General features: G+C 43.7%; 1 protein-coding gene across 4 annotated transcripts in view; it reads right to left on the reverse strand.

The window, feature by feature from the left end:
* The window catches only part of sh3bp2 (SH3-domain binding protein 2), a 132605-nt gene extending 110638 nt beyond the window's left edge, over positions 1-21967 (reverse strand). For 3 of the 4 annotated variants that reach the window (XM_063049558.1, XM_063049556.1, XM_063049559.1), the window contains exon 1: positions 21437-21967. The gene's annotated coding sequence lies outside the window, so the exon portion shown is untranslated. The remainder of the gene's footprint in view (positions 1-21436) is intronic. The other variant, XM_063049557.1, reaches the window with a different exon arrangement.
* Between the last annotated feature and the right edge of the window lie 4132 nt (positions 21968-26099).

Here is a 26099-nt window from a genome sequence, read left to right on the forward strand (position 1 = left end):
ATACAGATTAGTTACCATGTTGAGACAGTGACAACAATACAGTAAGTAGCTCCAGCTCTGAATACGTGCTGCTCCCTAGTCTGATTCGTACTGAGAATGAACTAAATACTTGGTATGTGGTTTACTATTGACACAGTGAAAAACTGTTTTGCATGCCATCCGCATCATTTCAAAACACACAGGCACCATGGTAACGCAAAGCTTTTACAGTTTAGGGCATCAGAATTTGGAGTTCTAGTCCGGCCCGTCTGTAAGAAGTTGTTACGTCCTTCCCAGGAGTATGTAGGTTTTCCCCAGATACTCCGGTTTCCTCCCACAGTCCAAAGACATACGGGTTAGTAGGTTAATTGGCCATAGTAAATTGTCCTGTGATTAGGTGAGCATTGGGTGGGTTGCTGGGCAGTGTGGCTCACTGGGCTGGAAGGGCCAGTTCTGCACTGTATCACTAAAATATAAATAAATAAAGAGGCAATATGAATGCACAGGAACATTTGAAGCAGCAGAGAGCAAAGGACTCTGTCCAATACATCACAGGAACAGCTCCCACAAGAGGCAAAGCCTCAAGAAGGCAATATCCAAAAGGTCAGCACCATCCAGGCCACGCTGTCTTCTTGCAGCTCCCATGATTCCCCAAGTTATCCGCCTCTACCACCAACCCTGGCAGTGCATTCCATGTACCCACCACTGTAAAAAAAACCTACGTTGGACATTTCCCTCCTATACTTTGCAAAGTTCAAAGTAAATTTATTATCAATACACATACGTTACCATGTACAACTGTCAGATTAATTTTCTTGCAGACAATCTCAGTAAATCCATAATAGAATAATAACTATAACAAAATCAATGAAAGACCTCACCAACTTGGGTGTTCAATCAGAGGGCAAAAGACGACAAACTGTGCAAATCCAAAAAGAAAAATAATAAATAAGCAGTAAATCGCAAGAACATGAGATGAAGAGTCCTTGAGAGTAAATCCATAGGTTGTGGGAACATTTCAATGACAGGGCAAGTGAAGTGAGTGAGGTTAGACCTCAAGACCAGAGCAGCAGAATTAGGTATTTTGCCCATCATTAAGGACCCCTAATACCCAGAACATGTCCTCTTCTCATTCTTACCATCAAGGAAGTGATACAGGAGCCTGAAGACACACTCTCAATGTTTTCCCCTCTCATCAGATCTCTGAATGGATAATGAAATGATCAACACTTCTCAGTATTTTCCCCCAATTTCTGCACTATTTAATTGAAATTTTCGAACATACTCCTTATGATAATTTGAACTTTTCATTCCGTATTGTGATGTACTGCTGCCGTAGGACAACAAATTTCACAACATATACTGGTGACACAAAAACTGATTCTACTAAAGCTAAATCTTTTACATTTGACCCTTCTCAGCCCACCTCTTCATCCTACCAATGTCCCATTGTAACCTAGTACTTCAACTGTACAGTATTCTGTGAGCACAGCCACCAGTATCCGATACAATTTTTCTCTGTTAATTACTAGTAGCTACTGACAGAATCAGAGGCCCTCTTACTTCAGTTTCCTTCTCATAAACTCAGCTCCGGCCCAGTCTCTGCCCACTTCCCCTTCTCACAGATTCACACCTCCATTTTCCCACAGCACCCTGCACCCCCCCAGCAAAGATCTCCCCACTGGCGTCTAGACCTCAGGTGGGAAACCTCTACAGCCATACCATCTCCATTCAGTACTGTTTCCATTATGTGCCCCTAATGCGTAAATACAGAAGTTGTTAGTTCGGGATGTTTCACTTTTAATCAGTTGGGCCAAAGAGTCCACCAAGTTCCCGTAAATATTACTGGAGATGAAGAATCAAAAAAGAAAGTGCATTTAAATTCGCACCTTCACAACTTTGCAATGTTCTAACAGCTCAAGAAACTGAAGATGCTAACTGCTGTACTTTCATGACTGTGTGGCTAGGCACAGCTCAAACACCATCTCAAAATTCATTGATGACACAACTTTTGTTGGCAGAATCTCATAGTAGTCATAGTCATAGTCATACTTTATTGATCCCGGGGGAAATTGGTTTTTGTTACAGTTGCACCATAAATAATAAATAGTAATAAAACCATAAATAGTTAAATAGTAATATGTAAATTATGCCAGGAAATAAGTCCAGGACCAGCCTATTGGCTCAGGGTGTCTGACCCTCCAAGGGAAGAGTTGTAAAGTTTGATGGCCACAGGCAGGAATGACTTCCTATGATGCTCTGTGTTGCATCTCGGTGGAATGAGTCTCTGGCTGAATGTACTCCTGTGCCTAACCAGTACATTATGTAGTGGATGGGAGACATTGTCCAAGATGGCATGCAACTTAGACAGCATCCTCTTTTCAGACACCACCGTCAGAGAGTCCAGTTCCATCCCCACAACATCACTGGCCTTACGAATGAGGTTGGTGTCTGCTACCCTCAGCCTGCTGCCCCAGCACACAACAGCAAATGTGATAGCACTGGCCACCACAGACTCGTAGAACATCCTCAGCATCATCCGGCAGATGTTAAGGGACCTCAGTCTCCTCAGGAAACAGAGACGGCTCTGACCCTTCTTGTAGAACACCCTCAGCATCGTCCTCAGATGGTGGCAAGGTGTACAGGAGAGAGATAGATCAGTTAACTGAGTGGTGTCATAACCTCAACCTTGCACTCAACATCAGCAAGTCCAAGGAATTTACTAGGGGTTTCAGGATGATGAAATCAGGAGAACACACACCAGTTCTCATCGAGGGATCAGCAGTGAGTAGCTTCAAGGTCCTGGGAGTCAACATCTCTGAAGATCTACACTGGGCCCAACATTTTGATGCAGTCATGAAGAAGGCATGCCAGCAGCTTTACTTCATTAGGAGTTTGAGCAGATCTGGCATATCCACAGATCTACAGATGTGAAGATCTGTAGCAAATTTCTACAGGTGTACCGTGAAGAGCATCTGACTGATTGCCTCACCATCAGGCATCAGGACGCCAATGCACATAATTAGGAGACACTACAGAAGGTTGTAGACTCAGCCAGCCTGATCCTCCAGGACAACTTCAACTCAAGAAGGCAGCATCCATCACAAACCCTCAACATCCGAGACATGGCCTCATTACTGTCATTTATCAGGAGCCTGAAGACACACACAGGTCTTTAGAAACATATTCTTCCCATCCACTATCAGAAGTAGAGTCATAGAAAATTACAGCACCGAAACATGTCCTTCAGCCCATCTAGTCCATGCTGAACCATTTAAACTGCCTACTCCTGCTGACCTGCACCCAGACCATAGCCCTCCATACCCCTACCATCCATGTACCTATCCAAACTTCTTTTAAACATTGAAATCAAGCACACATGCACCAGTTGTGCTGGCAGCTCATCCAACAGTCATGACCTTCTGAGTTAAGAAGTTTCCATTCATGTTCCCATTAAATATTTCACCTTTCACCCTTAATCCATGGCCTCTAGTTGTAGTCCCAACCAACCTCGGTGGAAAAAGCCTTTGCATTTACCCTGTCTATACACTTCATAATTTTGTGTACATCTATCAAATCTCCCCTCAATCTTCTTTATTCCAAGGAATTAAGTCCAAACCTATTCAATCTTCCCTTATAACTCAGGTCCTCCAGTCCCAGCAACATCCTTGTAAATTTTTTCTGTACTCTTTTAACCTTATTTACATCTTTCCTGTTGGTAGGTGATCAAAACTGCGCACAATACTCCAAATTAGGCCTCACCAACACCTTATACAACTTCAACATGACATCCCATCTCCTGTACTCAATACGTTGATTTATGAAGGCCAACGTGCCAAAAGCTTCCTTTATGACCCTGTCTACTTGTGACACCACTTTCAATGAATTATGGACCTGCATCCCCAGATCCTTTTGTTCTACCACTCTCCTCAGTGCCCTACTGTTCACTGTGTAAGATCCCACCCCAAACCATGATCGTCTTCCTCACTTTCCACTACCCTCCCAATCTTGGTGCCATCCTCAAATGTGCTGATCCAGTAAACCATATTATCATCCAGATCATTGATATAGACGGCAAACAACAATAGTTCCAGAATGGATCCTTGCAGCACTCCACGAGTCACAGGCCTCCAGTCAGAGAGGCAACCATTTACTACCACTACCTGGCTTCTCCCACACAGCCAATGTCTGATTGAATTTACTGCCTCATCTTGAATACAGAGTGACCGAACCTCTTGACAGCCTCCCATGCAGGACATTGTCAAATGCTTTGCTAAAGTCCATGCCATTGCCTAACCTTCATCAACTTTCCTGGTAACTTCCTCAAAAAAGTCTAAGATTGGTTCAATGCTACCTAGCACGTATGAATCCATGCTGACTATCCCTAATGTCCATGTCTATCCAAATACTCATATACCCGGCCCCTTAGAATATCTTCCAATAACTTTGCCACAACTGATGTCAGGTTCACTGGTCTATAAATTCCTGGTTTATGTTTAGAACTTTTCTGAACCCCAGTTCACTATTTTGTTCTCTTTTTGCATTACTTTTCAGATACATTGTTATTGTAACTTGGAGCTTTTTCGTCTTTTGCACTGTACTGCTGCCATAAAACAACAAATTTCATGACACGTGATAATAAACCCGATTCTGATTCTGTCTTAAGAAAGGAAGTGGAAAGCCACTTGTGGTGAAGCCTTTCTTGGTCCAATAACTTTCAGCTGAAAAATGTGTTCTGACTGGGGGGTCCACTGAGTCTATATCCCCGGCATTTGCCTTCATTGCTGAGGGCACACACTCAGTGTTCACTTTATTAGGCACCTCCTCTACTTAATAGTGGCCACTGAGTGTATGTTTGTAGTCTCTTGCTGCTGTAGACCATCCACCTCAAGGCTCAATGTGTGTTCAGAGATGCTCTTCTGCAAACCATTGTTGTAACGTGTGGTTATTTGTTACTGACTCACCTTTAAGCTTGTAATGTACAAATGCTGCAAGAAGTCAATTTTCACACCCCTTGTACCCTGCGTACAAGTGCCTATGACAATCGACTTGAACCTAGTGTCAGCCTGCAAAGGATGCGACCTGCCTGGTGGTGTCGACCAGAACCCCAAACACACAAGACGCTGGTCTGGGGCTGCACACAATGCGAGCTCCTGCATCCTTCCAGTGAACTGGGAGGACTTTGCAGGGAATGGTGGCATTTCTTCAGTACCTTGAGGAACCTACTATAGGCATGCCAATTCTCAGAAGCGTTTAAGAGGACAGGGACCTCAGCTACCTGGCCTATACGCACCGATAAAGCACAAGGTCCCATCAGTATTTCAAATGACCTAGTCAACATTTGTAAATAGCAAAGCAGTCTACCAGCAAACATACACAGCACTTCAGACTACAAGAATAAATTTAAAACATTGAAAAGGTTCTATGTGGTGGAACCTTAGGCACCTTTGAGGTGAATCTTTAACAGAACACATGAAATGGAGCTCAGTGATACAAAACTTTCTTTACTCTTCATTGCTGTCCAGATACTGTCTATACCAGGGGTTCCCATGGACCCCTTGCTTAATAGCATTGGTCTATGGCATTAATAAAAAGGTTAGGAACCCCTGGTCTATATTCTCACTGTCTCAGAAGTACAGCCAACATAATCAAAGACCCTGCCCACATGGGAAATTGGGTCAGCTAAATTATAGTGATTAGGGTTTTGCAGGTTGGTTCAAAAAACAAATGGTTGATGGGATATAGCTGGTGGTGTAGGACTTCAAATTTCAAATTGCCATACCAGATCATTATATAACCAGGCAAGATACTTCAACAGTACATCTGTAAAGGTTTGTTAGTGTTCAGTGACAAGCCAAACCTCCTAAGGAAGCACAGAAAAGATCTTCAGAGTCTTCTTCCACAGTCCTTCAAGAAAGAGAGTTCTAAGGATTCATATGCTTTCACTTTTCCCTTTGTGGGATTAGGGTATAGATGCTATTACCAGCTGGCCAGTCCAGAGTTCGGTGTTCAGCTCTGGTACTGTTTTGTAATGTGTCTCTGTACATCCTTCCGGTGGAATGCGTAGGTTTCCTCCCACAGTCCAAAGACGTAGCAGGTAGGTTAACTGGTCATTGTAAATTGCCCCATGATTAAATTGGGATTAATTGGGGTTGTTGGGGCAGCGTGGCTAAGGACCAAAGGGCTACTCCATGCTGTATCACTAAATAAATAAATGTTATTGTATTTTTCTTGTAATTTAACTTTCCCTTGCTTATTTGTGGTTTTATATAATTTGTGGTTTTATATAATCATAATACATGTAATTGTTCAGTGAATTTCAGTATTATGGTATAATTATTTCTGTATTGTTTTTAGAAACTTAATTTTTAGGTTTTAAGCCACTTAAATCTGGCCATTTTATAGGCCAACTGTTACCACTGCCATTTGCATTATCTCTAGTCTGAGTATGAGGCAACCACAACTTTTTTCCTTTTTTTTTATTCTTTATCTCGACTTTCATGTTCATTTTCTGCTCTTGTAACACTGAATAAAACTATCGTTAGCGACAAGTTTTATGCCTCATTCAGGATCAGGATCCAGCACCTTCAATGGGCCTCATCTTTGGAAGAGCACTATCACACTGCCGAACCCATGGCAGCACGTCAGATTTTAAAGAGCAGTATGGTGTGATCAGCAGACTCACTCACAACTGGTGGGATATTCCTGTGCAAAGAGGCTGCCATTCAGAAGAACACCAATCTCATTTCATGAATAACAATACGGTGGGACAGGATGTGAAAAGTTCCACATGAAGGGAGGTGCTTTCAATTAACATGGCTCTCCAGCACTCACCAATGCAGAGTGCTGTATTGCACTATCATACAAACCTTGATGACTAATGGTGCACTGGGCCATTCTAACAAATCACCACTTCAGTATAGCAACACTGACAATTTGATCACTTTGCACTAAAGTGGACTTCATTTTTTTAATGTTCGAATTGTGTTCTTTCTTGTAAAAAGCATGTACAGTAATTTGCTTAATTTGGATATTTCTTGTGAATGTTGTGTGTCTGACACTTTGTCCCTGTGATGCTGCTGCAAGATGCTTTGAATTCAACCTGTACATACATGCCCCTAATGCAGGTGATAATGAACCTGGCTTTGATTAACAAGGTCACCTTTAAGATAAAGGTTAGCTTTATTTGTCACACGTATATCGAAACTGTGAAACGCTTCGTTTGAGTCAACGAACAACAGTCCAAGGACAAACAACAGAAAGATCGAAATCCGAGCACCACATACAAAATGCTGGAGGAACTCAGCAGGCAAGGCAGCATCAATGGAAAAGAGTACAGTCGACATTTTGGGCCGAGATCCTTCAGCAGGACTGGAGAGAAAAAGCTGAGGAGTAGATTTAAAAGTTGGGGGGAGGGCGGGAGAGAAACACAAGGTGACCTGCAGGCTAGCGATGGGAAGGGGTGTCTTATACTTCCTTTGGTAGAGACGCATCTCCACCTTGCCACCCTTCTGTTCCAGCGCAAAATTTTTAAAAAGTTGGAATGAGTTTGAAAACAAATATCTGGGATCTGGAATGGAATATTTGCAAATGCTGTTTATATGATGCTTGTCTGTCTTTGGTACTTCTGCAAGTTTTTGCATTGCACTTGTGCATATGACAATAACCTCGACTTTGACTTTACTTTTGTTTTTAATTATCACCGCTGACTTAATATTCCATTTTCTACCTCACAGCTGCCTGCTTTACACAAATGCTACATTAACTCAGGAACAACACACTTTGGTGTATTCTGAAATTTTGAAAGTATCTGCATTAAAAGCAACTATTTTTAATCAAATTTAACATGAAACCACCATTAAAAGTTCAAAGTAAATTTATTCTCGAAGTACATATCTGTCGCCATATACTACTCTAACATGCATTTTCTTGTGCACATTCACAGTAAATATGAAGAAACACAATAGAATCCATGAAAAACCTCATATGGCAGAGATGGACGAATAACCAATGTGTAAAGGTGAAACTGTGAAATAAAGATCAATAATAAAAATGATAAGCAATATATACCAAGAACAAGGATTGCAGAGTCGTTATTAGTGACCACAGGTTGTGGAACCAGTTCAGCGTTGGGGTGAGTGAAGTTATCTCCTCAGGCTCAAGAGGCTGAGGATTGAGGTTATTCCACGGAAGCCCACAATGAGTGATGCCAACATTGGACTGGTGGTTTAAGATGGCACTGGTGAAGCTCAGTGACTACTTACTGGCAGCAAACAAAACTAAGAATACAACTAAATACTTATTCTTGTAAAATTTACGGTAAACAATTGCCACACACAATGGAGAGGCAAGAGAAGTTAAGGGTCGAAGCATGTGGGCGCGAGGCGAAGTCGAGACGTATTTTAGGCAAAGTTGGGGAGAGCGGAACAAGGTCGTAGCACAGGGGAAGCACATTCGTGGCCCATCCACCTAAACCGAGAGCAAAGTTTGATCAGCCTAAGCACCAGGCTGATTGCAGCCTAAGCACCAGGCTGATTGCGAAAGGTCAGATATGGGTCAAAATGTGGTGGCAGGGTTGAGGCCTAGAGTGTACTGATGTACCAGGCCCCGGGTCCCAGGGCAAAGAACAACCCAATGTTTGGACAATTTAAACACCAGGCTGGTGGATTGAAAAGGCAGGGTGTCAGGCCAGCTCTACTCACTGCTCCACGACATTTACTCAGCTCTGTGCTGAACTGAGGCTTTGTGTCCATGGACTCGCTTTTGCTCTGAGTGCTATTTGCTTAATTTTATTTGCTTTTATTTCCCCTCTCTGCAAATTGGGTGTTTGACAGTTTTTTTTAAAAACAGGTTCTTTTGTGATTCTTTGTTTTGTGTCTGCCTGTAAGGAGACAAATCTCAAGGTTGCATAATGTATATGTACTTTGATAAGAAATGTACTTTACTTTGATAAGAAATGTACTTTGAGCTTTGAGCAGAGTGCTGGAGAGAGATTTCACTTTCCATGGGTAAAAGATAACAGGTGCACTCTTAAATAAAGAGCAGCCCATGTTTCCTGTTGATTTTTTCTTCCTGAACCCTTTGTGCCTTCTTTTTTTCTGTTAGTCCTCACGTAAAAGGGTCTCAATACTTCACAGCTAGTATATCTTTCACTCAAGGTTGTCACAACATGAACATCCAGACCAAATCCATGATGGAAACACAGTCCATAAATAACATTGATGGTGAGGGAACTCACAGAGTTACAAAGAGATTGAGCATGTACTGCTTGTTCACAGCATAGTAGAGACACGATGGGCCAAATTATCCCCTCTACTATAATTTAAGGAACTCAAGCAGCAGCTCAGAACTTAATGCAGACACCTGCCGGGGAACTTGGGTCCCACACATTCAGAAACAGTTATTACCCTACAACCATCAGCCTCCTGAACCAGAGTGGATAACTTCACTCACCTCACTGACGCAACAAACCTATAGGCTCACTTTCAAGGGCTTTACAACTCATAATCTCAGTATTATTTATTTAGTTTTTTTTTATTTGTACAAGTTGCCTTTTGCATGTTGGGTATTTGTCATACTTTATGTATAGCTGTATTTCTTTATTTTCCTGTGAATACCTACAAGACAGTAAATCTCCAGGTGACATATACATATTTTGCTTATATATTTACTTTGAACTATATCTGTGAGTTTTTGTTTCTTTTTCACTTCATGTGGGGGGAGGGGGGAGTTTGATGTCCTTTTTCTCCCCCCAACGACTTCCATGGTCTTTCTGTATTTCATGGCTATCTGGAGAAGATAAGTATCAAAGTTGTATTCTGCATACATACTTAGATATAAAAAAAAACCTTTGAATTTTGAAAACCAAATGGACCAGAGTGAAGACACTTCCAGTTGGCCACTATCCTGAGGAAAAGGCAGGGATGCGAGAGAATCTCCTTCCCTAGCCGCCCTTATCCCTGCCAGGCCAATTCTCCAGCCAGTTCATGTTCAAGAAAATCCAGCAGAAAGCACTCAGCAGGTCAGACAACAGCAGGGAGAGGTAGTCAGTGTTTCAAACTGAGCAACCTTCATTAAAACTAGAACAATGGACCATGGGAGAAAGGGAATGAGGAGGGGCAGAACTGTCCTCTCCTTTCAGATTCCTATCGGAAGAAGAACCCAATTCTTCTTCCCGTACTAATAGAGAATCTATTAACTTCTGCTTTAAATATACAGACTCGACCTCCACAGCCACCTATGGCAATGAATTCCACAGATTCACCACCCTCTGGCTAAAGAAATTCCTCCACATGTCCGTTCTAAAGGGGTGTCCTTCTACTCTGGTCCTGGACAATCACACTATTGGAAACAACGTCTACAAAGAAGCTAGATGGGAACATTATTTGAGTGGGGATGAGGATGATTTTCAATGAGAGGTTTTGGAACACAAGTTAGTAAATACATTGACTGGCCTGTTGGGTCTGGAGGTCTAAATGAGTAAGCTCATCTCTCAGGTCAGTAATAAGTGTGTCAGACCACAACCTGGAAACTCAGACTACATCAACACCAATCTCCAAAACCAAGGAAGAACACTTAGACTGGTCACAAGCAAAGGAATGAGGAAGAGCGTGTTCAAACTGATAATATTGCACAACAACACCACTATTCATATCACTTCAAAGGCAGTACGTACAATACCCTGTATAAAATAACACACAATATAATATGATATAAAATAACACACACAAAATGCTGGAGGAACTCAGTAGGTCAGGCAGCATCTACGGAAATGAATAGACAGTCGCTGTTTTGGGCCGAGACCCTTCTTCAGGACTGAAAGGGAAGGGGGGAAATGCCAGAATAAGAAAGGCGTCGGGAGGGAGGAAGGAGGATAGCTCGAAGGTGACAGGTGAAGCCAGGTGGGTGGGAAAGATAATGGGTTGGAGAAGGAGGAACCTGATGGGAGAGGGAAGGAAGAGGGGACCCAGGGGGAGATGATAGGCAGATGAGAACAGGTAAAGGGCTAGAGTGGGAGGGATCTTTTTTAAACTAGAAAGAGAAATCGATTTTCACACCCCCAAGTTGGAGGCTACCCAGACAGAAGGGTGGCCACATCATCATGGACCAAAGTGTTGGAATGGAATTGGGAATGGAAATTAAACTGTCTGGCCACCGAGAAGTTCCACCTTTGGCGGATGGAGCAAATGCACTTGACGAACCGGTCCCCCAATTTACGATGGGTCCCACCAACGTAGAGGAGACTGCTTCGGGAGCACTGGATACAACGGACGACCCCAACAGATTGCAGGTGAAGTGTTGCCTCACCTGGAAGGACTGTTTGGGGCCCTGAATGGAGGTGTGGGGGGGGGTGGGGGGAGGGCAGGCGTAGCACTTAGGTCACTTGCAGGGATAAGTGCCAGGATTGAGATTAGTAGGGAGGGACAAGGGAATCACAGAAGGAACGATCCCTGTGGAAAGTGTGTGGCGGGGGGAGAGGGGAGGTTGGGAAGCGGTAAGTCGCTTTGGAGCTGGTGGAAGTTGCAGAGTACAATACGTTGGATGTGGGGGGCTCTTGGGGTGGTATTATTAAGGTGGTGGGAAGATGGGGTGAGCACAGATATTCAGGAAGTAGACCAGATGTTGATGAGGGCAATGTCAACAGTGGAGGAAGAGAAACCCAGTTCTTTAAAGAAGGAAGACATCTCTGATTTTCTGGAAAGGAAAACCACATCCTGGACAGAGGCAAAGAACTAAGAAGGGGGAATAGCATTTTTACAAGAGATAGGGTGGGACGAGGTATCGTCAAGGCAACTGAGGGAATCGGTAGGTTTATAAGAGATGTTGGTTGACAGTTTGTCTAGAGAGAGTGACAGAGAAATCAAAATAGGGAAGGAAGATGTCAGAAACAGACCCAGCAAGGGCGGGGTGGAAGTTAGAGGCAAAGTTGATGAAACTGACGAGCTCAGCGTGGGTGCATGAAGCAGCACCAGTGCAGTCATTAATGTAGCGGAGGAACAGTTGGGGAACATTATCAGGGAGGGCTTGGAACATGGACTGTTCTACGTAGCCAATGAAGAAGCAGGCAAAACTGGGGTCCACGCAGGTGCCCATGGCTACCCGGAGTCTGGAGGAAGTGGGAGAAGCAGAAGGAAAAATTGTTGAGGGCGAGGACCAGTTCTGCCAAGTGGAAGAGGGTGGTGCTGAAAGGGAACTGGTTGGTTCTTTTATTGAGAAAGAAGCAGAGAGCTTTAAGGCCTTCTTGGTGGGGGATAGAAATGTATAGGGACTGAACACCCATGGTGAAAGTGAGGTGGTCAGGGCCAGGGAATTGAAAGCTACTGAGGTCGAGAACATGAGAAGGGACTGAACGGAGTTGAGGTATGAGGACATGAGTTCGGTGAGGCAGGAGCAGGGAGAGACAATAGGCTTATCCAAGCACTGTGTAAAGTCTCAGGAATGATCAAGCCACATTTCAAGTTCAGATTTATTTATCACATATACATTGAAACATACAGTGAAATGTAAGTGTAAGATGTAAAGACCCCGCTGTCTGCAATTCTGGGTGCCCCATTACAGGAAGGATGTGGGGACTTTGGAGAGGGTCACCAGGATGCTGTCTGGATTAGAGAGTATGAACTATAAGGAGCGCTTGGACAAACTTGGGTTGTTTTCTCTGGAGAGAGAGAGGCTGAGGAGGACTGATAGAAGATTATAACATTATGAGGGGAATAGATAGCGTTATTAGTTCTCTCCACACCTTGTGGCACATCAGGGAGCAACTTTGCCATTTCTTTAGCAATTTGTTTTTTCCAATATAGACAAGGCTGAGTTGTTAGCTCGATGCTAAGCCCAGCAAGGTGCGAGGTGCCGGCCGGATCCAAACCGGGACCACCTGCCTTGAAGTCCGGTGCTGATGTCACTACACCACCAGCCAGCATAATAGATAGAGGAGACATTCAGAAACTTTCTCCTCAGGGCAAAATGTCACGTATAGAGGACACGTGTTGATGGCAAGCGGTTGCTTAAAGAGTATGTACTGTATGTAGGTACGTAAAGTCTGGGACAGTCTGCCGGGGTACTCCTGGACGCAGATATCATCATCGACATTGTGTGCCATGGATGATCATGGCCTCCATGACCATTATTGTTCTTGGCAAATTTTGCTACAGATGTGGATTGCCATAGATCCCAGCTATTATCAATATCTTCAGAGACTGTCTGCCTGGTGTCAGTGGTCACATAACGAGGACTTGTGATGTGCACCAACTGCTCATACATCCAGCTACCTCCTGCTCCCATGGCTTTGCGTGACCCTGATTGGTGGGGGGAGGGGGGCTTATTTAAGAGGCTGTTATCCAGATATGTGAATACACACAGAATGAGGGACATGTATAGGCAGAAGTGATTTAGATTAATTCAGCACAGACAGTTTGCTGAATGGCCTGTTTATGGTATTAATCACAGAGAAGTCATTGTACAGTATTCTGGCCAAAATACACTCCCTACCCATCAGATCAAAGGCTAATCACCTAGTTGTTATCAGCTTGTGGAGCTTGTTGTATAAAAACTGGATACCATGCCTCCATTTTGACCAAAATACTCCACTGTGAGGATATCCCGAGCCACAGAAATAAGACTCTTTCCTCCCGACTGCTGGCTTTTTGTTCATCAACAGAATGCAGCCATTGCTGGGAAGTCCAATATTTACTACTGTCCAAACATGCCAAGGGGGAAGTGGAGAGCTGCTCTCTCTAACCAGCAGAAAGTACTGCACCATTTCCGACAAGAGCGGAGCTCAGGAATTTGATCCTAACAATAAGGAAAAGAAAACAGAGGTACATTTCCTGGTGATTACCTGACAACCATCAGGCTCCTGAACCAGCGTGGATAGATTCATTCACCCCAACTCTAAACTGATTCCACAACCTACAGGCTCACTTTCACAGACCCTACAACTCATTTTCTCAGTGTTAATTATTATTAGTTGTACTTGGACAGATTGCCTTGGCTATTTGCCCATCTTCCTTTCTTTCTTTTTCAATCTTTTTATTAGTTTTCAAGTTCATAAACATAATAACAATAGTGATATAAAGAAACAAAAGTGATATAAAGAGATTGGAATTACATTATTGATAATAAGCATATACAAGAGAAACTACAAATAGTACAAGTGTAATGAACTTCCAAACTCTTGATATAATTAATCATGGAGAAAATTTTTTTAAAAAAAATCACAAACCCCCCAAAACACCAGACAGAACAAAACAGGGTTGAACCAATATATTAAATCGAATACATTCATTAATGTCATCAACTCCGCTCCTCTATTCATATATTCTAAGTTAATAAAAAGGATTTGGAAAAGGTCAAACTACATCATATGAAAATGTTGAATAAATGGCTTCCAAGTCTCTTCAAATTTAACCAAAGGATCAAAAATGACACTTCTGATTTTTTTCTAAATTTAAACATGATATAGTTTGAGAAAACCATTGAAATGTAGTAGGAGGATTGGTCTCCTTCCAGTTCAATAAAATGGACCTCCCGTCTTTCTTTCTGTGTAGTTTTTCACTGACTCTATTGTATTGCCGTACTCTATTGTCAATACCTGTTGTGCTTTTTTGTATCTGCTGTGAATATCCCAAGAAAATTAATCTCAAAGGTGACACACGTACACTTGAATAAATTTAAGACTGTTCGATCTAGGAGTATAATTAGGCCATTCGGCCCATCAGGCCTGCTCTGCCATTTCATCAAGTATCACTGTGATGATTGTACGCTCTAGTATCAATTGTTTGGCAACTATAAAGTATTTTCCTCAGCCCCTTTGAAATTTGCAAGAAAATGAATCTCAGTGGAGTACAAGGCAACATGTACATACTTTAATAAATTAACTTTGAACTGCCATTGACCTTCTTGGAGAATGGGAGATCATGGGTTTGAGAGGTGCTGCCTAAGGCATTGGTTGTTTGCCAGTCTCTGTGTATCATTTCTCATCGATTCTATCGTATTTCTTTGCTTTCCTGCAAATGCCAGCAAGAAAATTAATCTCAGGGTGGTACTTGGTGATGTACATACTTTGATAATAAATTTACTTTGAACTCTGAAGTTGGCGACTTGCTGCAGTGCAATTTGAAGAATGGTATACCCTATGGCAGCTAGGGAGGGAGGGTGGGAGAGTGAATATTTATATAGCAACGGATAAGCTATCAGTATTGTAGGCTGCCTTACTTGGCAAACCAGCCTTGATCATATAAACTCAGGACTAACATGCAAAAAAAAGCTTCCAACTGGCATGAAGAGAGGAGAGATTTCGATAAAATAAATGCTCTTTCTACACCACTTATCAGTAAGAGACAAAGACATTTTACAGAGAATTAATGATGTTGTAGCTACACAATTTCAAATACCTAAAAACCCAAGAATAATGACATGCACAGGCAAACAGAAACACAGATTCGATATGTTTGAGGAGGAGGAGGAAGGACACAAGAGGGACACAGTGGTACCAATCACTCAACACTAGAGACACAGGTTCAAATTGAACCTTGGGTGCTGTCTGTGTGGAGTTTGCACATTCTTCCTGAGTCAGTGGTGGAGGCAGATACACTAGTGAAGTTTAAGAGACTACTAGACAGGTATATGGAGGAATCTAAGGTGGAGGCTTATATGGGAGGCAGGGTTTGAGGGTCGGCACAACATTGTGGGCCGAAGGGCCTGTACTGTGCTGTACTATTCTATGTTTATGTTCCTGTAGTCACATAGCTTTCTCTGAGTGCTCCAGTTTCCTCCTACACCCCAAAAATATGTGGGTTGACGGGGTTGGTTGGCTACAGTCACCTAGCTTTACAGTGTCAGCGACGATCGGTAGGGATTCAATTCCCCCTGCTGCCGACAAGAGTTTGCAAGTTCCCAAAATGTACGTTCCAAAGATGTGTGGGTTAGCGTTAGGGCTAATATTGAAAAAATTCTAATTCCCCCACTACATTTCAATGGTTTTCCCAAACGATAGCATGCCTAAACTTGGAGAAAAATTAGGAGCGGTACTATGGATCCTTCGGTTAAATTTGAAGAAACTTGGAGGCCATTTATTCAATATTTTCATGATGTAAGTTGACACTTTCTGAATCCTTTGTAGTAATTTTCTTTTGTTCATGTATAGAGGAGTGGAGCTGATGACAAATAATTTTAGCCAAAGTAATATGACAGCCCAAGCTTTGTTTGTTCTTTTTTAGTTTAGTTTCTTTTTAGTTTAGGGAGTTTTCTTTGTCTCTCTTTATAAAATATCTTTTTCATGGTCAATTACTATCAGATTGGGAGGCTAAACTATATTTGCTACTTGGAATTTGTGCTTGTTAATTGTTATTATTGTAATCCCCATCTCCAAGTATCATTACTATTATTATGTTTAATTTTGAAACTTAATGAAAAGATGGAAAAAGAAAGAAAGTGTTGGGGCTAATAAGCGATGGGCATGCTTTGTTGGTACTGAAAGCCCGGCAACACTTGCTGGCTGCCCCCGGCACATCCTCAGACTGTGTTGGTTGTTGACACAAACAACGCATTCCAGTGTACATGTGACAAGTAAAAATAATCTTTGAAACAAATCTCTAATAGGCTGCCGTAAATAGTTCATTATGCGTAGGCAAGAGAGAATCTCAGCAAATTGACTTGAGTGTGGGGAGGGGATGGGGGGTATAAAATAGGATTACTATGAAAGTGGGCAAGAAGGCTTTTTCTGCGCTGTCTCTCCAAGAATGCCTCTATTTCAAAATAAGTTTACTATCAAAGTATAAACATGTCACCATATACAAAAGATGATTCATTTTCTTGCAGGCATACTCAATAAATCTACAGAATAATAACCATAACAGAATCAATGAAAGATCACATCAACTTGGGCATTTAACCAGTGTGTAAAAGGCAACACACTGTACAAATACAAAAAGGAAAAAAAATAGATAAATAAGCATAAATATCGAGAACATGAGATGCTGAATCCTTAAAACTGTGTCCATAGGTTGAGGGAATATTTCAATAATGGGGCAGTGAAGGTATCCCCCTTTGGTTCAAGAGCCTGATGGTTGAGTGGTAATAATCCCCTCCATGGACGGTCTACACAGCTCACTGTCTCAGTAAAGCAACCAGAGTAATCAAAGACCCCACCCACCCATTCTCTCTTCACCCCTCTCTCATCAGGCAGAAGATACAAAAGCTTGAAAGCACACATCACCTGGCTCGGGGACAGCTTCCATCCTAGTTATCAGACTCTGGAATGGACCTCCTGTATGACGAGATAGACTCTTGGACTCACAATCTAGCTCATTATGATCTTACAGTGTAACGTTCACTTGCACTGCACTGTCTCTGTAGCTTTTAGAAGGTGAGGGGAGGGGAGGGGAAGGATGATGAGGGCGAGGGGGGCTTTGGGGGTCCTAACATTTTTCTGCCTGTCATTCATTCTTTGGGGTTATTCTGTTTTGTGGATGTCTGTGAAGAGCAAACGTTTCAGGCTGTATACTGTATACACTTTCTGATATTAAATTGAACCATTAAATCAGAATCAGGTTTATCAGTGATGCATGCTATGACAATTGTTGGTTTGCAGTGACAGTACAGAGAAATACAAAAAAAAAGGCTATAAATTATAATAAGAAATACATTTTATAAAAGAGGGTAAATTGGTTCATTGACCAATTCCTTACTCTGCATTGTTATTGTGTTACCTTGTTCTACCTCAGTGCACTATGCAATGATCTGATCTGTATGAATAATAAGGAAGACAAGCTTTTCACTGTATCTTGGCACATGTAACAGTAATAAACCAATTCCAAACGGTTACGATGATGGGATCGATACCCAGACGATATCCATTTACAGAAGTGCCATAAATCTGGCTGAGTGTTTTTAAGTACTTTACAGCCGCACTATTAAGCAAATTTATGGCTAGTACTAGGGGTCATAATTTTAAGGTGACTGGAGGAAAGTATAGAGGGGATGTTCTTTACCCAGAGCGTCCCCTCCATATAAAACATTCCACCAAGGCCATACAAGTAGAAGTCATAACTGACAAAGTTTTAAAGAGGAGGGAGAACATTTTAAGGAGGGAATCAGAACAGGACAGGCCCTTCAGCCCATGATGCTGTGCTAACCCTTTACCCTACTCCAAGATCAATCTAATCCTTCCTTTCCACTTGGCCCTCCATTTTCCTATCATCCACGTGCCTACCCAAGAGTCTCGTAAATATCCCTGGCACTACCACTACCGCTGACAAAGTGCTCCACACACTCACCCCTCTTCAAAAAACTCTACCTCTGACACCCCTTACACTTTCCTCCAATCACCTTAAAATTATACCCATTAGCTTTTTCCACTCTGGGGAAAAGGCTCTGGCTGTCCACTCCACCTATGCCTCTTGTCATCTTGTGGATCTCTATCAACTGTGTGGATTATGGACAGGAGATCTCAGTAGCTCCACTTTCCTCCAAAGGATATGGATTGGCAGGTTACTTGGCCACACCAATGTACCCTTAAGGTACGGGTGAGTGGTAATCTCGAGGGAGAGGTGAGGGTAAATTACTTTAAGGGCAAATTATAGTGGCTGAAGTTTTTTTAAAATTGGGATTAATGTAAATAGGGAGTGGCCTGAAGGACCAGTTCCTGTTCGACATCTCTGTGACTGATAAGGGAGGCCAGGTTGGACTGTATTAATGTCAATCAGCACCTGGCACAGCACTCCAAATCTAAGCATGAAAAAGGCCATTTGCCCAACTTGCCTATGCCAACCTAGTTGCCATTTACCCTTCGTTTGGCCCATATCCCTATAAATCTATTCTCAGTTTATAAAAGAGGTATAGAAAGGGTCGACAGAATTTTTCACCACGGGCTAGAAATAGCAAATACTAGAGGACATTTAAGGTCAAAGGGGAAAAGTTTAGAGAAGATGTGCCAGACAACTTTTGTCTTCGATCTACACAAGGAGCGGTGATTGTCTGGGGAAGTGGTGGAATCAGATACGATATACTGGCAGAGCTCAGCAGATATGGCAGCATTTATGGAGGGGAATAAACAGTTGATGTCTTGGCCTGCCACTCTTCATTTCTCACCCCAAGACACTTATTGGCCCGAAACGTTTTGTATGTGAGAGGTGAAACCAGGCCAGCTTATACTACTGCTCCTCCTCCTCATCGTATTCTGGCTTCTGTCCCTTTCCTTCCCAGTCCTGATGGACGATCTCCGCCTAAAATTTTGATCGTTTACTCCTCTCTGTAGAAGCTGCTTGACCTGCTGAGTTCCTCCAGCATTTTGTGTGTGTTGCTCTGGATTTCCAGCATCTGCAAAATCTTGTTCTTATGATACAATAGCAGTGCTTAAGAAGCCAGTAGTTAGACATGCTCTCTCTCTCTCTCTCTGGCTATCCATCCCATAGGATGATGATGGTTCCTTTCAGTCAGTTTGTGGGGTTGACTCCACTCCTCAGAAAGGAACAGCGTGTGCGTGAGTGGATTTTAGGTGAGTAGGGGGTTGCACAGGTCCAGACCCACCCTCTCGACATCCCCTCCCGGATCCAGTGGCGTGGTGGGGTCCAAGACAGCTGGGGGAAGTTCTGTTGCAGTGAATGGCCAGACCAAGCTTCGATGCAAGGGATGCCCTTTCCGCGCTTCACGACACGTGTTTGCTAGATGGCCGTTGACCCTACGAGAGGGTTCATCCACCCTTTGACAGGTCTTGTTTTTTGTCCTGCAGGGTGTCTAGTCACCCTCCTCACCAGGCTTGCCTGGTGAGGGAGCCGGTTTAGTCGCTGACAACCCGACCATGCAACAGGTAGTACTGGGTTACATGGCACCAGTAGCACTCAGACCAGTGACCCGACCTGTGTTAGACATGCAAGTATCCAGAGAATGACAGGATAGGGAATATGATGATGATCATGATCATCTGCCATGTCCTGTGACTTGCACAATCATGCTGTCATGACCATGATTGTTCTTGGCAACCTTTTCTGCAGAAATGGTTTGCCATTGCCTTCTTCTGGGCAGTGTCTTTTCAAGACAGGTGACCCCAGCCATTATCAATACTCCTCAGAGATTGCCTGGCATCAGTGGTCGCACAACCAGGACTTGTGATATGCACCAGCTGCTCATACGACCATCCACCACTTGTGCCCATGACCCCATGACCCTGATCAGGGAGGGGAAGGCTAAGAAGGTGTTGCTCTTTGCCCAAGGGTGACCCGCAGGCTAGTGGAAGGAAGGAGCACCTCACACCTCCTTTGGTAGGTACATATCTCCACTTTGCCACCCATGACCATCAGAGAGTAGCTTTATTTGGTGGAAAGTTCAGTACAGACAGATGGGCTGAAGGGCCTGTTCTGGACTGTTTTAATTCCCTTTAGATCTTTCCTTGTGGCTGTAATTGTTATCACTAGAGACTATTAACTCATTGGTAATTGGCACTTCGATCTGAGTCAGGGCTTTAAGATTAGATTTAGACCATAAAAACTCGGGCTCAGAATTATCTAATTCGGCCCATCGAGTCTGCTCTGTCACAACATCATGGCTGATTTATTATCCCTCACAATCCCGTTCTCTTGTCTTCTCCCTGTCACCTTTGACACCCTTACTAAACAAAAACCTATCCACCTCCACTTTATATGTACACCTCTGGAGCCTATTGGATCGGACAGGCTTGGAATACAAACAAAACACACTCACACACAAAATGCTGGAGGAACTCAGCAGGTCAGGCAACATCTATGGAAAGGAACAGTCACCGTTTGAAAGGTCTCGGCCCGAAGCGTAGACTGTTTATTCTCTCTCCAGCCCCCAGCATTTTGTGTGTGTTGCTCTGGACTTCCAGCACCGGCAGAGTCTCTTGGGTTTATAAGCACAAAAACCCAGGCAGTGTAATAAACGCAGCGGCCCCCGGCCCCTCTCATGGGGAAGACGAAACCTTGAAGTGACAACTGCAGATCTGAGAGGTGGACCTTGATGGAAGGCAAGGTCTGCAAAAGCGTTTTTCTTACAATAGACTGACACTTGCCGCCCGCTGCAAACCCGAAAAATAAAGTCTACCCAGCACTGGAAACTATGAACGCAAGTCCAAAGCTCCGGGTGCTCGACCTTTGAATGTCCTCTGCTCACAGCGGTCTCCCTCCCCACTCTTCGGGCGCCAAACACCTCAAGTACCGTTCGGGGTAGAAGTCCCACCCAGAAGGCCGTCGGCCAAAGCAACCAGTAAGATTTGGACGAAAATTTACCCGGTGAATGGGGAATACCGAGTCCCTCTCCCCACTCTAACTCTCACACGTGCCTGCAATGAGCTCTCTTTCCACTCGTAGCCAGGGTCACTCACACCGAGTGTAGGCTCAACTCACACACATCAGGGGTTTTACAACCCCAAGTAATCCGATAGCATCTTACCCCATCCAACTCCATTTCTAAAAGTAAGTTAAACAATCAAGCGTTTTCATACCCGAGCAAAATTCCTAGAGGAAGGCGATTAGTTTCAGGGGACAGGCAATCGAGTTGAAGTCCTCGAGGTGACTGCTGACTTTAATCCTGCTCTCTCTCTCTCTCTCTCTCGGCACTTCCTCAATACAGTACCAAACAATGACTCACTGACAGTTTCTCTCGCCCAGCTTGAAAGCGGAGCGGTCTCTCTGCCACCGTCGCGCCGCTGCGATGGGACGCTGCCCTCTGCGAGGCCGGCCCGGTGAGTGAGGTTACCCCCGTCCGTGTGTGCGAGGCTGCAGGTCGCGGGTCTTGGCCACAGGGACGGCGACAAATTCCTCAGTCGGGGGTGAGAAACCGGTGCTGGTGGAAAACAGCTAGCTGGTAGATCAATCCAATAGATTCGTTAAATACACACATAACTCCATGTCAAAGCAGGGCAGACACAGGAACCCAGGGCAAAGTGTAAACTGGTGAACGAACTCGCATCAGGCAGCAAACTCCGTCGACCTTTAATTCCAACCTCTCCCGCTAGAATCCTCATTCTGCCTCATTCACCCTTTATCTGGGTGCATCAACCACCTACCAGTCCCTTTCTCAATACTCCTCCTCCCCTCATCTGCTCCACCAATCACCTCCCAGTCTCTGACTCTACACAACTCCTCCCCTCAACTCTCCACCAATCACCTGCTTGCACACTACCCTCCCCTCAGGTTATCCATCAATTCCCCCCTCTCCCTGATCTGCCCCACCAATCTCCACTGCCTCACCTATCAGACCCTATCTCAACACGTGTCAGGCAGCATCTGCGGGGGGGCAAGTCCATTGATATTTTGTTCCAGATTTTTCCACCTGGTTCCGCTAACCTCATCCATCTCATAACTGGTTCCACCAATCAAATAGCAATCCCTGTCCCCACACTACTTCCCCTCTCACCTGCTCCACCAGTCACCACCCACCCCATGTCTCAAACCCCCCCCCCAACAACCTGCTCAACCTGCTCCACCAACCAATCTCCAACTCAAGGCTACACACACACACACATACCTGGTTCTACCAATTACCAACCTGTCACTATCTCCCCCCTCCACCTATTTCCATCTGCCCATCGTCTCCCTCACCTTGTCCCACCAATCACCATTTAGTCTCCCTTGCACCCCGCCCTCTGATTCTATGCACAGACAACTCCAGAAAGAGCTCCTAGAAAAATGCCCCAATTGTGATTTTCCGTAATATGAAACCTTGTCATCTGCGCGTTCGATGAGAAACAGAGTTGGATAAAAATTGTGTTGATTTATTTACTTATTTTTCACATAAATTCGATCAGAGAAATTTTATTCCGTGTCCCATATTTCTGTGCGGTGTTTTGGAAATTCTGTAAAGGTGAATTTCTGTGACCGGAACAGCCATAATACAGGGCTCACCTGTACTGGCTGCCTTCCTTCCGCACATTCAGTTCTGATGCACTGTCTAGACTGATTCTGAGCAGTGTTAGGCCCCATGTCTGAGAAAAGGCGTGACAGTCCAGAGGAGAGAATGATCCTGTGAATGAAATGATTAATGTATGAGGAGCATCTCATGGCTTTGTGTCTGTTCACATTGGAATTTAAAAGAACGGTGGTGGTGGGGGGGGGGGTTGAGATCTCATTGATACCTATCGAATATTGAAGGCCTAGATAAAGTGGACATTTCCTATACTGGGGCAGTCTAGGACCATAGGGTACAGATTCAGAAATCAAGGACGTCCCTTTTGGAGCAGAGGTGAAGAGGAATTTCTTTAGCCAGAGGGTGGCAAATCTGTGAAATTCATTGCCAGAGACAGCTTTGTCGACCAAGTCAGTGAGTATATTCAAAGCAGTGGTTGGTAGGTTCTTGATTCGTAAGGGTATCAAAGGTTACGGGGAGAAGGCAGGAGAACGGGGTTGAGAAGGAAGATAAATCAGCCTTGATAGAAAGGCAGAGCAGACTTGACTGGCCAAATGGTCTAATTCTGCACCCGTGTTTTATGGAAAACATCAATTACCCTCTGCTTCCACAGATGCTGCCTGAACCGATGTCTTCAACAGATTATGTCATGCTCCACATTTACATGGCAATCCACAGACAGGGTGATAGGGTGGAGATAACGTCTCTACCAAAGGAGTGTAAGGCACTCCTTCCGTCTACCAGCCTGAAGGTCACCCTTGGGCAAGGAATAGCACCTGCTTCACCTCCAATCAGAGTGATGTGAAGCCATGGGTGCAGGTGGTGGATTTTGCATCAGGAGCTGGTGCATATCACAAGTCCTGGTTTTGCAACCACTGAATATCTGCAGGGTTTAGTTCAGTATCTCTGAAATGCCATACAAACTCATTTTGTGGAATGACTGAAACAGCTGAGACTGTGTCCAATTCCATTTTGACTAATTTGCCATCCACTTCTGGTGTAAGCCATAGTGCTTGTCTATTGTTAGTTTTCACATTGTAAATCTAAATGCTGCCAAGTCCTGTAGCACTTTCATCATTATCAGATTTTTCATCAACAGCATAAAGGTTAGTGCTCTTTTTGAAGCTCTCTCTACCCCACCATTATTTAATGATCTCCTAGTATGATAAGATGGACTCTTAACTTTCCACGTACCTTCTTATGAACTTTCACCTTATCGTCTGACTGCACTGCACTTTCTCTGTAACCGTGACACTTTAATCTGCATTCTGTGATTGTTTTCCCCTGTACTGCCTCAATGTGCTGCTGTAATGAATTGATCTGTATGAACAGTTTACAAGGCATGTTTTTCACTGCACCTCGTTACATGTGACAATTGCAATTCCAGCTAGCAAAGTGGTTGCTTTCTGTTCTTCCACTGTTCCACTGATGTCCAGAGCTGACGCCAAACAGGGCTGTGCTAGAATAGTTTGGTACCTAGAGTGTGGCCAGATCAAGTAATGGCTGTCAACAGAAACAATCTCAAAATCTCTCTACAAAGCCAGAGGAGGATTAGAATATTTATTGGTATTGGTCTACGATTGTCACCTGTATTAAGAAAGCATATTGTTTATACAGATCAAATCATTGCACAGTGCATTGTGATAGAATAAGATAAAACAATAATAAAATAATCTGTAAAAGCCTCTGAAAAAGCACAAATGCAAGATCATTAGGAGGTAGCTTGTAAGGCCAGGAGTTCATGTTATCATACAAGAAGTCTGTTCAAGAGATGGACTCTTGGCCTCACAATTTACTTCCCGATGATCTTGCCAGTATACAGTCTAAATTATGTGAGATACTCTCCTTCCATGGTAATCCAAGTGGATTTTTTGAAAAGCTGGGGTCTTCTCCACTGATTGAACCCCTACAGGGTTCTCTTTGGTGTATGATGTTTGGGTGGGAGTTTTCTTAGAGAAGTACAAAGCTCCCACAACTGAGGTTCAGCAGCTGAAGCAAACTAGCTCTTTACCTCCCCCTGCTGGCATGGAGCTTCAATCACTTGTAACTTTGGGCTTGTAACTTTGCACAACATTTCACAATCTCATGAGTTCCTGGACTCTTCCAGATACTTTAGGGAACTTAGTGACTACTGCAATACAGGAAATGAAACTTCTTGTTTCTACATAAGGATCATCTCACAATTTAAGATGCTGAAATAACCAGAAGCAAAATAGCAACCACGCCAAGACCACCAGACTCAAAAACAGTTACTTTCCCCAAGCAGTAAGTCTGTTCAACATTTCCACCCACTAACCCACCCCTCCACACACCCCCCCCCGATCACCATTGCTTTATTGTTTCCTGTCAGTCACCTTATGTGCGCACACACTTGTACCCAGTGTCAATGTATATAAGCTATCTTGTGTACTGGAAAAGACGTTAAACAATCTTCAATCATGACCCTTATTTACTCATCTTATGCAGATCAGAGTTAGGTTTATTATCTCTGACGAATGTTGTGAAACTTGCTGCTTTGCAAAAGCCGTACAGTGCAATTCATAAATTTTTCTACAAGTTACAATGAGAAATACAATAAAACAAATAAATAAGCAATTCCACAACTGAGCTAAGTAGTGAGGTAGTGCCCGGGGGTTTGTGGACTGTTCAGAACCTTGATGGCGGAGAGGAAGGAGCTGTTCCTGAGAGGCTGAGTGTGTCTTTGAAGGCTCTCGTACCTCTTCCCTGATGGTAGCAATGAGGAGGGGGCATGTTCTGTGTGGTGGGGGTCCTGCACAGTCAACGCTGTCCTTTTGAGGCATTGCCTTTTGAAGGTGTCCTTGAAGCTGGGGAGGCGAGTGCCCATGATAGATCCGGCTGAGTTTACAGCTTTCTGCAGCTGTTTCCGATCCTGTGCGGTGGCCCCTCCATACCAGATGGTGATGCAACCAGTTAGAATGCTCTCCATGGTATATTGGCGTAAATTTGCCAGAGTCTTTCATGACACAGTCAAACTCCTAATGAAACATAGCCATTTGAGTGCCTTCACCATAATTGCACCATAACTGAATCCCAGTTGGAACACCAGGGGATCCCTACAACTCTACTGCACATCTGCATCATTGCTCCCTCCGTAATTCCCTTGTCCATTCGTCCCTCCCAGCACTCACCCCAGCAGGCATCCTAAGTGCTATACCTGCACATGTACCTCTTCCCTCCCCTCCATTCAGGGCCCCAAACAGTTTACCTGAAAATCTGCTGGGGTCTTTTATTGTGTTCAG

The sequence above is a fragment of the Mobula hypostoma genome, chromosome 5, assembly GCF_963921235.1.
Source record: "Mobula hypostoma chromosome 5, sMobHyp1.1, whole genome shotgun sequence".
In the NCBI taxonomy this organism is placed as follows: domain Eukaryota; kingdom Metazoa; phylum Chordata; class Chondrichthyes; order Myliobatiformes; family Myliobatidae; genus Mobula; species Mobula hypostoma.